The sequence below is a fragment of the Heterocephalus glaber genome, unplaced genomic scaffold (assembly GCF_053883595.1).
Source record: "Heterocephalus glaber isolate CG9 unplaced genomic scaffold, H.glaber_assembly_v1.0 deba00001608, whole genome shotgun sequence".
NCBI classification, from domain to species: domain Eukaryota; kingdom Metazoa; phylum Chordata; class Mammalia; order Rodentia; family Bathyergidae; genus Heterocephalus; species Heterocephalus glaber.
In genome coordinates this window covers 34,799,405-34,814,549 of record NW_028258379.1, presented here as the reverse complement: position 1 = coordinate 34,814,549, position 15,145 = coordinate 34,799,405, and the positions used below count along the sequence as shown (strand labels likewise).

The following is a 15,145-nucleotide window of genomic DNA, read 5'->3' as shown; positions in this document are numbered from 1 at the left end:
CACATACATTGTCTTAGTTACTTTGCTCTCGTTGCTGAGACAAAATACCCAACAGCCAAAGTTAAAGGGGGAAAGGTTTATTTAGCTCACAGTTTGTGGAGGTTTCAGTCCATAGTCAGCAGGCTCTGAGGCAGGGTGGCTTGGCAGAGAAGCACTGAAGAGGAGAAATTCATAGCAAGCAGAAGATAGCAAAAACAAGCAAGCAAGCAAAGGACCTTAACAGTATCTCTCTGCCCTTTTTATCTTAGCCAGGCTACTCAGGGCGGGAGCACTCACACCCTTAATCCTAGTGCCCTTGAGCCTTGCATTCCACCATGAATCAGTTCCAGCATCACACAATCTAGATCCAGCCACCTGTGAAAAAGCCTCACCTCTGACCACCTGAGCCTTTGGGGAGACACCTAGACACAAGGTGTAACACACATTATCTGCCCAATTCTTAGAAGGACAAAAACATCTCAAAGAATTTAACTGATTCCACATTCCCTGTTTCTACTTCTTTCACTGTCCTTTATACACAGCCTTCGTACATGAGGGCAAGTCTTAGAAAGAGATCATTTTAGCTCAGTGCTAGAGACTTACACAAAATGCTGCCGGGAATCCTGGCAAGCAGGATCCTGGTTAAGGGGCCATCATGGATTCGACAAAATGACTCATAAAAGGGTTAGGCATTGTACATAAAAAATTTGCAGCTGTCTAGCAGACCAAGACCAACTAGGAGTCTATAGTGCAATCTGCATTGACCTGCCACACGGGCAGGCATCTGTGGGAGTCCCTGTGGCCCTGGTAGCCTTGGTACAAAGGTGTGGGGATATAAACACAGCCAGAGGCACTTTGGGAAAGAGGGAGGGGGTTGGTGTTGTCTCCCCCATGGCAGAAACTCAATCTGTGAAGTCCAAACAGTCAACATAGTCATTAGGCAGCAACCCAGCTGCCCAGCAGGCACTGGCTCCACCTATGAGTCAGTTCCAGGCCTGGTCCTCAGTGATTTCATCTGTGGAGTGGGAGTGGTCATCTTGGACCAACCAACAATTTGCCTCCCCAGCCTGTTGGGTGGCAAATGGGGTACGGTCTGAGAAGGCTTTTAATCTACTTGGAACAAAGCCAGTCTGGTGTCTTTCCTAATTATAAGCAGCCCAGAGGAGTATCACCTCCTGGGAGGAGGGGAAGGAGCAAGGAGGGAGGAGCACAGTGAGATCTGGGGTCACCTGGTTTGTATTCCCCCAGTTCCTTCACTTTCGAGCATCTACCACGTGCCAGGCACAGTGCCCTCAACACATGTATAATGTGTGAAAGAGCCAAGCATCCACAAATTCTGGTAATGAACATTTTTGTGAGAAACTCTTACCTTCCAGGTAAACTAACTCATTTAACCTCATGAGGCAGGTCATTTGACCCCAGTGTCCAAATAAAGTGGCCAACCCCCAGAGCCATGAACTGATCTGCTCAAGATTATGCTGCTATTAACCAGGAGAGCTGTCTGCCTCACATCCAGCTGGATGTCCATCACAGCTGCTGATGTTGGAAAATGTCAGGAGGTCAGGGCTAACTGGAGACACATGGACTTTATGCAGTTTTGCAGTGTTCAAGTCAGTGCCTGCTGGCCCAGCCCTTCAGTGATTTTATAGGAATTCAATTCCCTGTATTAAAGCCCTTTGTGCTTAAAGTACCTAGAGTGGTTTCTATGTCCTGTGCTAAACTTTGGCTGATACAGGGGAGAAGTTGGCCTAGATAAATGCAACCTCTCATCGATACTAAGATGCAAGCTTTTCATATGCTAATCTCTCTGAAATGAGGACATGTCTCACAATCCATCCCTGCTGTACTCGGAGTGGACTTATTGGTTCTTCAGCAGCAGCATATAAAATAATGGACCTTTGGGGTCGGGGATTTAGCTCAGCGGCACCACCCCTGCCTCACAAGTGCGAGGTCCGGAGTTCGATCCCCAGTACCAAAAATGGGGGGGTGGCTTTTTATACTTGATGAAGACTTAGATTTGATGAAACCCTAGGGTAACTTGGTGCTTGCTTCCTTAGAAATTTTCTCCGGATTATCTCACTTCCTCGTTGTATTTCCTGTACCGTGCACTGGATATGGCATTCCTGAATTCCCACGCTCCCAAACATCGCTTCCTTTCTCCTGCTTCACATGTTTTGAAAGTGAAGACAAACATCTTTAGAGAAAGACTGACCCAGGATGGCGATGTGAGGGGATGTGGATCTTGTAAATGAGAAAGACCTGAACCAGGAACTTCCCCCTGCCATTTAATTGCTGTGTGACCTTGTGTGAGTTGCTAACCTTCCTGAGCCCCGCTCCTCATCTGTAAATGTGAGTGGCTGTTGGGATTACATGAGATAGTATATGTAACAGTGTTAGCCCATAGTGGACCCTTGGTAAAGACCCAGTCCTCCCCCTGCTCAGTGCTCTCCTTCTGAATATAGCTGGGTCTGCCTCTCACCCCTCCGTCTCCTGAGCTGAGCTGCAGGCAGCCATGTCAGTGGCGGGACACGGGCTCAGGTCGAAGTACATACAGGTCCACAGCCCGCTGCCAAGCTGCAAACTGGGTAGGGAAAGAGAGCGTTTTCAAAAACAAAAGCAAATCGTTGCTTTTATTTTTGCAAATGTCCAACTCTTGTCATGTTTTGATTTCAGGGCTGCTCCAAGATTCTGGAACAAATGGCACTATATATAAGCATTATTAGAGACTCAAAGGGCCTCTGAGCAAAACAAAATCCTTTTATTACAAGAGAATTGGAGAGACTTGTTGCCAAATATAGTTACTGCATGGAAAATACATTTTTATTTTTTCCACACATCATCACCAGCGCCAGCACCATGCTGTAACTAAGCCCATACCCTACAAATAATTGATTAGAAAATATTTTTAAATGATAATTGCAAGTCTTTGCAGTTATCATGTGCTGGGCACGATCCTAAGTACTTTGTAGCTAGTACGGTTTCTCGTTCCATCTTGCTGGTGACTCTGGGAAGTAAAATAATTATCGGCCCATTTTACAAGCGAGGAAATGGAGTCTCAGAGATCTTGGGCAACTTTCTGAAAGCCATACAGCTAGTAAGGAGAGGAGGGAGGATTTGAACTCAGCTTTTCAATGCCGATGATCACGGTCTCCCTATGTGAAAGGCACTGTGAGACTGCACAACCAGGAAGGACATAGGCTACCTGACCTTCAGAAATCTGTCACCTGACCTCCAAGGTCCATGTCATATGAGTGTCACAGAGTAACTATCCTGGTGACTCCCGGGCAAGAGAATCCTAAAGAGCCAGGGTTCTTTGGGGACACAGGTACAGGGCTCTACTTTGTTCTTTCAAATCACTATGTCGTCTCCCTCCCAAAACCCCACCAGTTTCTCAGGCCCTGTGGCTTCCCTCTAGTTTGGGCTCTGTGCCCCCGTGGAGGAATGCCACAAGAAAGGGGACAGAGACGGCAACCCTCAGCTTTGGAACTTTAAAATACAGTTTTGGAACTCATGGCACAAGTTTCAACAATCCATGCATTAGAACGCTGAAGGTCAAGGCCTTGGACGAAAAGTCAGAGTACAGTGGGAGTTTCAGAAGAACATGGTCCAGTCCTGAGCAGGATGTTTCCTTGGAGGTGCAAGAGGGGAGCAGGAGGAAGAAAGGGTGACTGTATTGAGTTGGCCCTGAGAAGTATCTGTCCCTTCCCAAACTGAGCAAGCCCCAACAGTGGTGCGGACAGAACCCCATGTGGGACACACCCGACAGGTCTCAGAGCCGGAGGGCTCCTCTTGGCTCCTGCCAGAGAATGTGACAGAGACAGAGTCTTCCTAGAGACAGAGTCTTTAAAGAACCAATTGAGGCGACATGAGTTGGCATAGGTGGGTGCAAATCCCTTGTGACTGTCGTCCTTGTAAAACAAAGGACATTAGGACACAGACACACACAGGGAAGACGTGAAGACACAGAGAGAAGTCGCCCATCTGCAAGCCCAGGAGAGGCCTCAGAAGGAGCCCAATCCACCCGGATCTTGGAATTGAGGCTACCATCACCATGAGGAGGAAAACAGTACCCAGTCTGTGGTACTTTGCTGGCAGCCCCAGGAAACACATAGACATGGAGACCGGAACTCAGAGCCTGTTCCACACCGAGGCTGCTCCCCCGCCCTCCTCAGCAGGGCCCTGGCCCTCGGCTCCATCTCTGCCTCACACCCATGTCACGCAGCAGCAACCTGGCCGTGAACCCGGCCGAGACTCCTTCCTTGTCCTGTCACATGGGATGGGAGAAACTCCTGTGAGGCCCAGAGTGTGAACTGAGGGAGAGATGTGGGTGCAACTGTGCTTTAAAATAGTAAATAAGGGCCCGGGGTTTAGCTCAGTAGAATGGACAGAATTCCTAGGAGAACAGCCAAAAGAGACGGGAATAAAACTGCGTTGCTCTTCTGAGAGGCTTCTGGAGGACATTGACTTAGAACCTTTTTTTCTCTTTTTTCTGTACCAAGGATTGAACCCAAGGCCTTCTCCCTCACCCACATCTCCAACCTTTATTTTTTGTTTTAATTTTGAGATAGAGACTCACTATGCTGCTCAAACTTGCAACTGGGCTCAAACTTGCAATCCTCCTGCTTGAGCCTCCCGGAGAGCTGGGATTACAGGTATGCACCATCATGCCCAGCTTAACCCTTGTTATCGACCCAGACAGGCCGGCATGATTACCACTCCCTAACAGTTGAGAAACAGAATCTTTAACCATGGCTCTGGCTAGTGCTATGGCCTGGGTGTGGTTTGTCCCCCTAAGGTTTATGCACAAGAAGTTCGCTCCCTAGTGGGGCAATGTTGAGAAGTGGCGGGTCCTGAGGTCAGTGGGGACGTGCCCTTGGAAGGGAGCTCAAGGGACCCTGGGTTCAGGAGCACTGTGTGGAGCATTGTGTGGAGGGGAAACTCTGGCCCTTCCCTCCCCAGGCTTCCTGTCATGTAATTGACCCCTCTTCCTCCCTGTGCCCTCCACTTTACGATGCTCTGTGCCACGAGCTCACGACAAGGGAACCTTTGCCAACACCATTCTCTTTTGGCTTCCAGTCTCCAAAACCGTGAGTTAAAGAAACTTCATCCCGGCCGGGCGTGGTGTCACATGCCTGGAACCCCAGCACTCAGGAGGCAGAGGCAGGAGGATCATCGAAAGTTCGAGGCCAGCTTGGGCTACATAGTGAGTTCAGGGCCAGCCTGAACTACAAAGGGAGCCCCTGCCTCAGAAAAAACCAAACAAAGAGAAAAGAAACAAAGCGAGAAAAAAGAAACTTCATCTCTTTACAAGTTACCAAGCCTCAAGTATTTTGTTGTAATAACAGAAAATGGACTAACCCAGCCTGCTAGTGACAGAGTGGGGTTTACACCTGTGACGGCAGTGACTGCACCATGCACTCCGCACAGCCTCCTGAAACTGGATAAGGGGGCATTTTTCTCTCTCTTTATTTCTGCACAAACAACTTTGGTTAATACCTTGAGAGAGAACGAATAATGAGCAAGTTGATAAATCATCCTCACTCCAAGCAAACAGGCCAATTGTTATTTTCCTCTCGCAGGTGTGGCTTGATTGCAGACCATTACTGACCATTAATGAAAGAACCCCAGGTCGCAGTTCACTAGTATGTGCAAATTCCCTGGGTCCTGTACCTCATACCCAGGAGCTGAGCTCAGCCGATATTTTCCTAACACCTGCAGTAGAGGCATAAAGCATGATTTAACTGAGGTAACATTTATCTTTGGGAATTCAAACATAAACCAAAGGATAATTTGTGAACTTGATCATTCTTTCCCATGACTGTCATTGGTGCTCACTTAACATAGACATAAGCCTGAGGTGTGCTGAGAAATCTGTCAAGCAGATTCTAAGAGGTTTCAGGACATATTGCGGAGCCTTTTGAGCCTCGACTGGTTGGATCTGAAGTGTACTCACTCAGGATTAAGTAAATCTCTACTGAGCACCTACTACACCCCAGGCACTGTGCCAGGCTTTCAGGGCAGGGATGAATGAGATGTTAAGGTAACCCTAGATGTTCCCCCGGGAGGCTGCTGCACTCATGGGCGGGGCTCAGAAGGTGATTGGATTACAGGGCTCACAGCTGACTTTCTGTTAGGAAGTGGGGCCTGGAAGGGTGCATCTCCTCCCTGGCTCCTCCCTCGGTCTCTCTGCTTCCTGGCCACCATGCAGTGAGCTGCTCTCCTCCACCATGTCACCCTGCCTTGGAGCCAGCTGACTACGAACTGAAACCTTTATAAACTTTGAGCCAAAATAAGCCCTCTCCTTCCTTAAATTGTGGATGTCAGATACTTTGACACAGCAGTGAGAAAAATGACTGACATGCAAGTCAGGATTGCCGTCTGAACTAGGTGAGATGACACACACCTGTAATCCCAGCACTGTGGGAGGCTGAGCTAATTCAAGGCTAACCCGGACAGCTTAGCAACTTAGCAAGACCCTGTCTCAAAAATAAAAAATAAGAAATGGCTGGGGATGTAGCTCAGTGCAAAGGCCCTGGGTTCAATCTCTTAATACAAAAAGAAAAAAAGAGAGATTACTGCCCGTAGGAAACCACACTCTGAAAGACAGAGGAACCTAAATTGACAGTTACAGTGGGAGACGGTCACTTCACAGGGGGCTGCTTTTCTCACCTTTCAGTAGCCATGAGGAAAATTCCACTCCACATGTCAAGGGAAGCCGTTAGAAAGGAATTCCAGTCCCTTTCCCATTACTCCTCCCAAGTAGTCCCAGGTAAGGGAGGTGACTTGTTGGATGGATAAAACTAACAGAAAGAACCCAGCATCAGCAATCCCACTCTCTCTGTCTCTCTGTCTCTCTTCCTCTCTCCCTCTCCATCTCCCTCCCAACATACTATTGTACTGTGCACACTCTTCCTCCCATGATGACAGGAGTTGACACGTGACAAAAGGAACGAATGAGCTGGTGATGCGGGCACTGCGACACAGCGTCAGGTGACGATGGATCATTAGGATCATCCACTTCGGTGACCCTGGACCCCTGAGCCGTAATGTCAGGCAGGTGCCACATGGGGAGTGGAAGCTCCAGTAATGGATGATGCCAGTCGTGTGCGGGACAGGGCACACCTAGGGATTTCATCACAAAACGCAGAGGAGCACACAAGTGAGAACTTACCAACCGTCTATTTCTGAAAATGTCCATTTAGTCTCTCCAGATGGCAGTTGACCTTGGGGCACCGAGATGTGGGGAAGCCAGATCTATGTCTTTACCACACATCGATTCTCTCCACAAAGGCATTTGCCTCCTTCAAACCCGCAGCACTCTTGGGAGGGTCCCCAGTGACTGGTGTCACTGAGTCTAACCCCCTGCCTCAGTCTCCCCTTTCAGAGCCCCCTGGCAGGCTCGGCACAGTCACCGTGCTCCTCCTAAAACTCCTCCTTCTCTTCCCATGTTTTCCCTCTCCAGAAGCTCTGTGCAGGGCCTTTTATGAACCCTCTTCTTGGCTCTAACTTCTAAGTCTTCGACACTCTTCATGCTTAGACCTTCATATTCCAATCTGCTCAGATTCCAGAGGGTGGAGACAGAAACATGGGCCTCAGCAGCATCTGGCTGGGGTGCTGGAAATGGGATGGGGTGGACTTCAAGGGTGGATGAGCAGAGCTAAGGAGGGAATGAAGAGGAAGAAGACACCGGCTTGGACTCGGGAGGCCCGGAAAGACTGATGGGGATAAAGGCAAACACCACGGCCCCAGCAGCAACCAGGCGCATCACAGCCAAGCTGCAGAAGATCAAAGGTAAACAAAACTCCTGAAAGAAGCCAGAGGAAACACCCTTTACCTGTAGAGAAGCAATGTGATGGTTACATCCAACTGCTGCTCCTAATCTCCCAAGAAAGAGAACAGGGTGAAATAGTTAAAATAGTGAGGGAAAACCTGCAGCAATCCCGAATGTTGCATCCTGGAAATTACCTTCAAAAGAGGAGGAGCAATGAAGATTTTCTGAGCCAAAAAAGGAAGAAATCTGCTGCCAGTAGCCCTGCCTTGCAAGACACAGGAAAGGTTCTTCAGAGAGAAGCTGATGCAGGTCAGAAACTCAAACCTGTATAAGGACAGGAAGAGCATTCTAGAAGGAATAAGTGGTGGTGAAATTAAAATGTTCATTTGGAAGGAAGAGAGGAAGGAAAGAAGGTAAAAAGGAAGGAAGGAGGAAGGGACAGGAGAGGGAAGGAGGGAGGGGAGGAGAGAGGAAGGGAGGAACAAAGGAAGGAGAAGGAAAGGAAGGCAAGGAGGGAAGTCAGTTGGTCAGAGTCCCCATGGTGAAAGTGGAGCAGCTTATGTCACATTACCCTTGCACTGGGCAGGAGCCACAGCAGGCAGAAACGAAGCGGATTTGTCCTGAGAGAAGGAATCACGTGGGGGAGATCCATATTCACTTGGCTTCTGCACTGAGGACCCTGCCACGGGGTGGCTAGAACTAAGGAGGAAACCCAAAACTTTGTTACCCTGAGGAGTCAGGATGGAGTTCTGAACTGTTAGGGTTGGAAACTGTCTTAGTTACTTTTCTGGTTGCTGAGACAAGATACATGACACCCAAAGTTAAAGGAGGAAAGGTTTGTTTTGGCTCACAGTTTGTAGTTTTCATAGTCCTCTGGCTCCATGGCAGGGCGATGTGGCAGAGGGACACTGCAGAGGAGAAACAGTTCATGGCAGGCAGAAGACAGAAAGGCAGCAAACAACAAGTGAAAGTAGCAGCCCCCTTTCTATCCCTTATATTTTATTCAGGCCACAGGCCTTTAGGGTGGGTAGCACTCACACCCAGGGTGGGCTGTCCCATTATCCATACTCCGAAGTATGCCAACCAATCAGTGGGCTAATTTAGTAATCACATACCCTTAATCCCAGCATCACACACTTAGGTCCAGCCACTTCTGAAAAGCCTCATCTATGACCACATGAGGCTTTGAAGAGACATCTAGACATAAACTATAACAGAAACTGAGGGAAGAGGACAACCCAGAGCAGAGGAAGCCACGAGGGGCAACCTTAAATCCCCCCCTTAAACACCCCTGACCTTGGCTGATTAATGACCTGCATGTGCAAGATTTCAAGGACCCAGGAAGAATCAGCAGTGGGAAGAGAGAAAGAACCCAGCCCAGATGTCAGGCCTGCCCACCACCAGGCTGAACCTTAAAACTAAAAAAGAAACCATGTCCTAAAGGAAAGGCTATGTCCAAGTTCCAAGAAACACACCCAGTGGAGTTAAGAATATAAAACTCCCAACCCATTAGATGTCAGACACGCCAAGTTTGTGTTCCTTGAAGTCAACAAATGAATTCTAAGGAACAAGAGAGGTTAAGAGTAGGAAAATTTATTTGGGGATAGGTATGGGGAATAGGAATAGATCCTGAGAGACAGGAAGGGCCCCGATGGGTTGCCAAGGAGCCCACTTCTCTGAAAAAGTTTTATAGAGCAAAATCATGTGGGGTGTGTACAATGTGGGTCAAATTATAATCAACTAATAAGACTATAAGTACAGCCACGTAGCTAATATTGATCCAATAGTAGCAAGGGCATATGGATAACATCAGTAACCCTGGTCAATAATCTATAGTCTAAGGGCCAGGGATGAAGCTCAGTGGCCCCACTTCTGCCTGGCAAGGTTCTGAGTTCAATTCCTGGTACCAAAAAAAAAAAAAAAGAATAATCTATAGTCTTAATGTTGTCTTTAGTCTTAGTCTTAGTATCTTAGTCTTAGTGGGTGGAAGAGGATGGCCCGCCCCTAATGAGATGATATTTTATTTATATGGGAAATCTCAAAAGGGTGTTACCAGGAATCTCAAGCTTCCTTAGGGAAGTATGTCAATCTGGCCACTGAGACGTTATTCTTCTTCAGAAGCACCTCCAGCCAGTTTGTGAAGTGTTCTCTTCTTCTGCACTGACTCCCTGGAGGGCCGAGCCCTGTCTGACTGCCTATACTATTTCCACCTAACTTAGCTGTCTATAAAAACCTTAGGCACAAGTGTAGGACTGGAATTCAAGCCCAACCAGTCTGACCTCATAGCCCATGCCCTCCACCACCACACTCAACAGCTTCTATCCTAGCACTCTACCATCCTTGACAGCACTCATCACCAAGTTCAACACCCAAATGCAATTTCATAGTCAGCCATTTATCCTCTGCACTAGGCTGAAGGTCCACAGGGAAGCAGCTTACCAGTCCACACCCACAAGATATTTGCTGAACGAACAAATGAATAGTTCGCCATGGCTCACTTCCCAAAGCCTTAGCGTGTATAAATGTATTATCATCCTTCCTGTTAGTAAAAACCTATCATTAAAAACGCATTCCTGCCATATGATTCCACCCCCCTTGTGATCCTGGAGTGAATTAAATCACCAATAATCACTCTGGTTTTTAGCTGGGTTTATTTGTACATATCTGTTACCAACTACTTTTAAGCACAATCAGGAATTTCTAAGTGTGATATGAATGACTCAGTATTTTGATTAATCAGCTCAGTAGGGAAAATTTCCCTGGGTAATCAGACCGAACATCAAGATAGAGCACATGCTGAGAAAGAGTGGAGGGAGGGGAAAGAAGGAGAGAGAAAGAGAGATAAGAATTCTTTTGTAGCTTGAATGGCAGTCTGAGCCAGGACTACAGAACTTCTAAAATTTCTGTTTTATCATAAATTTTGGCTGGCAGATGGATTATTTTCCTGGGGCTGCAGCAACAAATTGCCACAAGCTAGGTGACCTCCAACAGAAATCCTCTCACGGCTCTAGAGGAATCGAGGTGGCCGCAGAGATGTGGTACCACCCAGGGCTCTCGAGGAAGAGACGTCTCTGCCTCTTCCGGCTTCTGGTGGCTCCTAGCATTCAGGGCAGGGGCCAGCTTCACTCCAGTTTCTGCCTTTGTCTTCCTATGGACTGACAAACCCACCGGGGTGGGACTCAAGCCTCCCTTTCCTGCAGGCAAGCCAATTTCCCACTATGAGCCTCAGTTTTCTCAACTTTAAGCAAAGAGGTTGATTTAATAATCCCCAAAGCTCCTCCAGCACTAAGCATTTACCATTCATAAGCTTCTAGAGCTAACACAAGCCTCAGGGCCAAGACGGGTGGTAGCCCCCACCCCAAATGCCGGCGTGCTGATTCCATCACCTAGCATCTCCACCACCATCCCCAGCAGCATCCCATTCTTCCAGGGTGAATTCACCATTTAGTACCTTGGCCTTACAATTAAAAGGCATTGACCATTTCCGCTCTGGAGTGAGCACATGACCTACGGCTAGCCAACCAGTGCAGTTCACACCCTGAAGATGGTGATTGGCTCAGAGATAGACATGTGATCTTACCTGAGCCAATGAGATTCAATCCAGGAGATTTTTGTTGGAAATACTGGGAGACGGATGTCCTCCTCCTGCTGGGGTTACAAAGAACTTCCCTCTGTTACGGGAGGGAGGGCAGAATGGAGGGAACCTGAGTGACTAATTTCCAGGCCAGAGGGAAACCAAGTCCTGGAAACGCTGACATTGCTGGGGGATGTGGATGTAGCCTTGCTTAAACTCGCAGTGCTCAAGCTCCTGAGATTTTTAAGTACATGAGCCATGAGTCACTGTAATCTTTCTTCTTTCACATAAGCTGCTTTAAATTATCACTTCAACTGAGTTTCCTGAGTAATACAAAAGCTCTTGTTTCAAGGATGAGGAAATGGAAACCCAGAGTGGAAACATAGCTTTTTCATAATCTGACAGCAAGAAGCACTCAGAGTCTGATTCCTACTCTTTACAGATAAAGAAACCAATGTCCATAGATGAGAGGTGACCCGCTGTGTGTACCCAACGTGCACACACACAAGCACACACAAGTGCACACGCACACAGAAGGGTGTGAGTCACCTTATTACAATACTGAGAAACTCTGTTTACCATCAAACATTTCATACAGCCTATTACATGTGAGAGAATTATTATCTAGGCTGATGCCGTGAAATGCTTTTTCCCATAATGGAATTTTACTCTGGAAGTGTATTTTGGTATTAAAAGGTTCCACTTTATAATGTTGATGATTCAATCTGTGATCTAAAAGGCACTTAAATGATTTGAACAAGAGGCATAAAAAGCTTTTACTGCAAAAGCCTTGTTGGATCTACCAATTTTGCCATTGATCTCTTTTTCCCAGAAGGCTGCTGTGGAAGCAGCCTGTGCAGTAGCAAATCCCAAGGCACGGTGGGATCCCCAGGGGTAAGATGCATTTCAGAGGGCTATACTTTCTCTTGTGCATTTGCAGACACAGAAATGCTCTGAATAGACCGCAGCAGACTTCTTCAAGTGCACCACGATAAGTTCCAACATGTGAGCCATCCAGACAGCCCATGAAGCTTGCTCCTCAATCCCTCATGCTGCCCAGTATGTAGCCTTGCTTAGATCGCTTCCTCTATATGAGTTCAATAAAACCAGCTGCTAATGTTCTTTAGGGGTCAGTTAATTATGGCTGCAAAGAAACCTGGGACATATGCAGTGAATTATGGGTCCCTTTTCCTGGGTTACATGCTTTGTCCGTGACAGGGATTCTGGTCGTACAGTGGAAAGAGCCATTTGCCAAGAGCCAGGAGACTACTGATCTCTCGACTTTACCCTAGCCAGTTCATTTACTTGACTAACCTGTATTCCTTCTTTCCAAAGGGCCCTTTGAATATGTCACAGAATTGCCACCATCACGCAGGTATGCAGGGACCAATATGGCTGCCTGCAACCTCAATTCCACATAACCACCCGCTCAATTACCTGCCATGGAAAAGAGGATATGATTGGCAACTTTTAGTCATTGACCCACCCTTTGCCAAAAGCTGGGGACCAGGGGTTTCTGGTGGACTGCCTGTCACTAGGGGCTATGGACAAGAGCATGCCCTGGAAGGGTTTGTAAGCAGAGCAGCAGTGAGAAGCCAAGGAGGTCAAGCAACATTTCCCAGAGTGTACCATGGACCAGCGGTCCTACCAGGGTTCCAGGATGAATCGGCTGTGGGAAATGTTACATCCTCTACTTCCTGCCAAGTTTCCAATGCCTGTCAACATGTTCAACTCCTATAGCCAAAGGGGATAATTCATCTTGCTTCAGCCTGCACTTCCCGGACATGCTTCGCCACAGATCATTCATCCCCCTAAGCAACACCCATCCCCCTTCCACTGTGCTGAGGAGCTCAACATTCCACAAGATTCCAGAATCTGGAATATAGATTCTGGCTACAAGATTCCAGAAGCTCAAATAGAATTTTGGAGCTATTTCTTACCTCTGCTCTTCCTGCTGGTACTTCCTATACTTTCTTTGGGGGTTCCAGGATAAAGCTATTGCTTAGGCCACACCACGTATTCTTCTCACATTATTCCTCCATGCATGCACACAGCCCACGCTGACCAATACTCTCTGCTTCCTCGTGCTGTCCTAGGCGGAGGAAGCCCCTGCACCGCCTGCCTCCTGGTAACAAGGAATTCATTGTCTAAAAGGGAAGACAGACATGTGAATGCTCAAGAGTAGTGGATCTGTGAGATAAATATCTACATTGTGTGAGTAGGGTAGGGTGAGGAGAAGTCATTTTGGGAAGACAGGCTGCTGCCCTAGGAAGCAGGGAGGGCAGGAGACAGTGAAAGCCGCACATCCAAAGGCCTAGAAGGAAGATGGAGCAGATTTCTGGAATTACAAGTATCTGAGTTAAAATGCAGAGTAGGGGATAAGTGAAGGGGACAGGGGAGGCAAACAGGGGCCAGGCCAGGAACAATTTCCGGAGCCCTGCATGCCTAGGTGCTCAGGTGCCCTTCAGAGGCCACTGAAGACCTGAGCAAGTATATGAACACACACACTGTTAGTGGGGGGCGAAGTAGCTGGATTTGTGGTAGAAAAAAAAAAAAAAAGCAGCAGTTCAAAGCCCCTGTGGAGTGGGCTTGGAGAGACCACTCAGAACAACTGATCATGATTAATAGCAGGATGTGCTTAAGGGCTCAAGGTGGCTGTGAATTCCTTGGCAATCTCCTATTGGAGAGACAGTTTTATTTCCCCTCTCCTTTTGTCAGAGCTGGCCTTAGTGATTTCTTGGCTAAGAAAATGTGGAAGGGACTCTGTAACTTCTAAATCTAGGTCATGGGACCTTACAATTTCTCCCTAGGCATCTTAGACTACTCAATGTAGGGGAACCAGCTATCTCATTTCTCTGAGCCCACAGGCTGTGAGGACATTCCAGCCAGCTCCACAGGGAGGTGTAGCTTAGAGGGAGCTGTCCAGCCAGTCTCATCACCCTAACAGTCTCAGCCCAATCATCAGCCATGTCAGTGCGAACACCATCTTGGATAATCCAACATGGTGAATCAACATGGAGACGAATCAAGGAGCTGAGATTCCCAGGGATCTCCAATTGTTCCTGGAAGGCCTGGCTACTGTGGAGCAGAGAGCCACTGTCCTGGGGGCCCTGTCCCAATTCCTCAACCACCCAGTTGTGTTGTTTCATGCCACCATCCCGGATGGTTTGTTACACAGCAAGAGACAAACAACACTGCTCAAACAAGCTCAAAGCCCCAAACCTAGCGAAACTCTCCTGTGAAAAGGAGTTAGTGTTTAATGGCTACAGAGTGTCAGTTTGGGGGGAAAAAGAGTTGTGGAGATAGATAGATGATGGTGATGGTCTCACAAGGGTGTGAAGGTATTAACTAAACAGTTAAAACAGTCAAGAGAATGATTTTTATCTTCTGTGTATTTTATACAAGGTAAAAAAATTACCTCCTATGAAAAGGCAGGAAGTAGTGCATGCAGACACAGGCACACACACTTCCCAGGCACATTTCCTATTTCATGGTACACTGTCACCCTGTCCTCTCTCCTAGCAGGTGTCACTTCATAGCCCCACTTCTGATTTTGGGGGACAGTAGCCCCGGAGAAAGAGCATCTGTATGGAGCACCTCATTCACAGGCAGGCTTCATTAACTAATAAGAATGTAATCCAATTCCAGGAGCCAAGGGACAACGCCGTGTCGGTTGGTATTTTCTTCCCACGCAAGGCCATCTCTGCAGCGGTTTCTGTGATCCTGGGCCGAATCCAAGCCCTTGCTGCAAAGCCAGCCAAAGCCCCCCTTCAAGGAAGGCATTTGTGGGAACTCTAAGCCATTCATCTCCTCCCAGGGCT

At 47.7% G+C, this 15,145-nt stretch overlaps 1 long non-coding RNA gene across 4 annotated transcripts; it reads right to left on the bottom strand.

The window, feature by feature from the left end:
- Positions 1 to 36: 36 nt before the first annotated feature.
- On the bottom strand, positions 37 to 13,450 carry LOC110346764 (uncharacterized). Of its 4 annotated transcripts, XR_002390984.2 has the most exons (6): positions 13,265 to 13,450; positions 11,331 to 11,421; positions 8,322 to 8,658; positions 7,945 to 8,074; positions 7,814 to 7,854; positions 37 to 7,636 (listed from the first exon to the last, which is right to left on the bottom strand). It is a non-coding gene; the product is annotated as an uncharacterized LOC110346764 (long non-coding RNA). The 4 variants fall into 4 exon arrangements; XR_015445141.1 differs by having other exon boundaries at positions 7,945 to 8,658; XR_015445142.1 differs by lacking the exon at positions 7,814 to 7,854.
- Between the last annotated feature and the right edge of the window lie 1,695 nt (positions 13,451 to 15,145).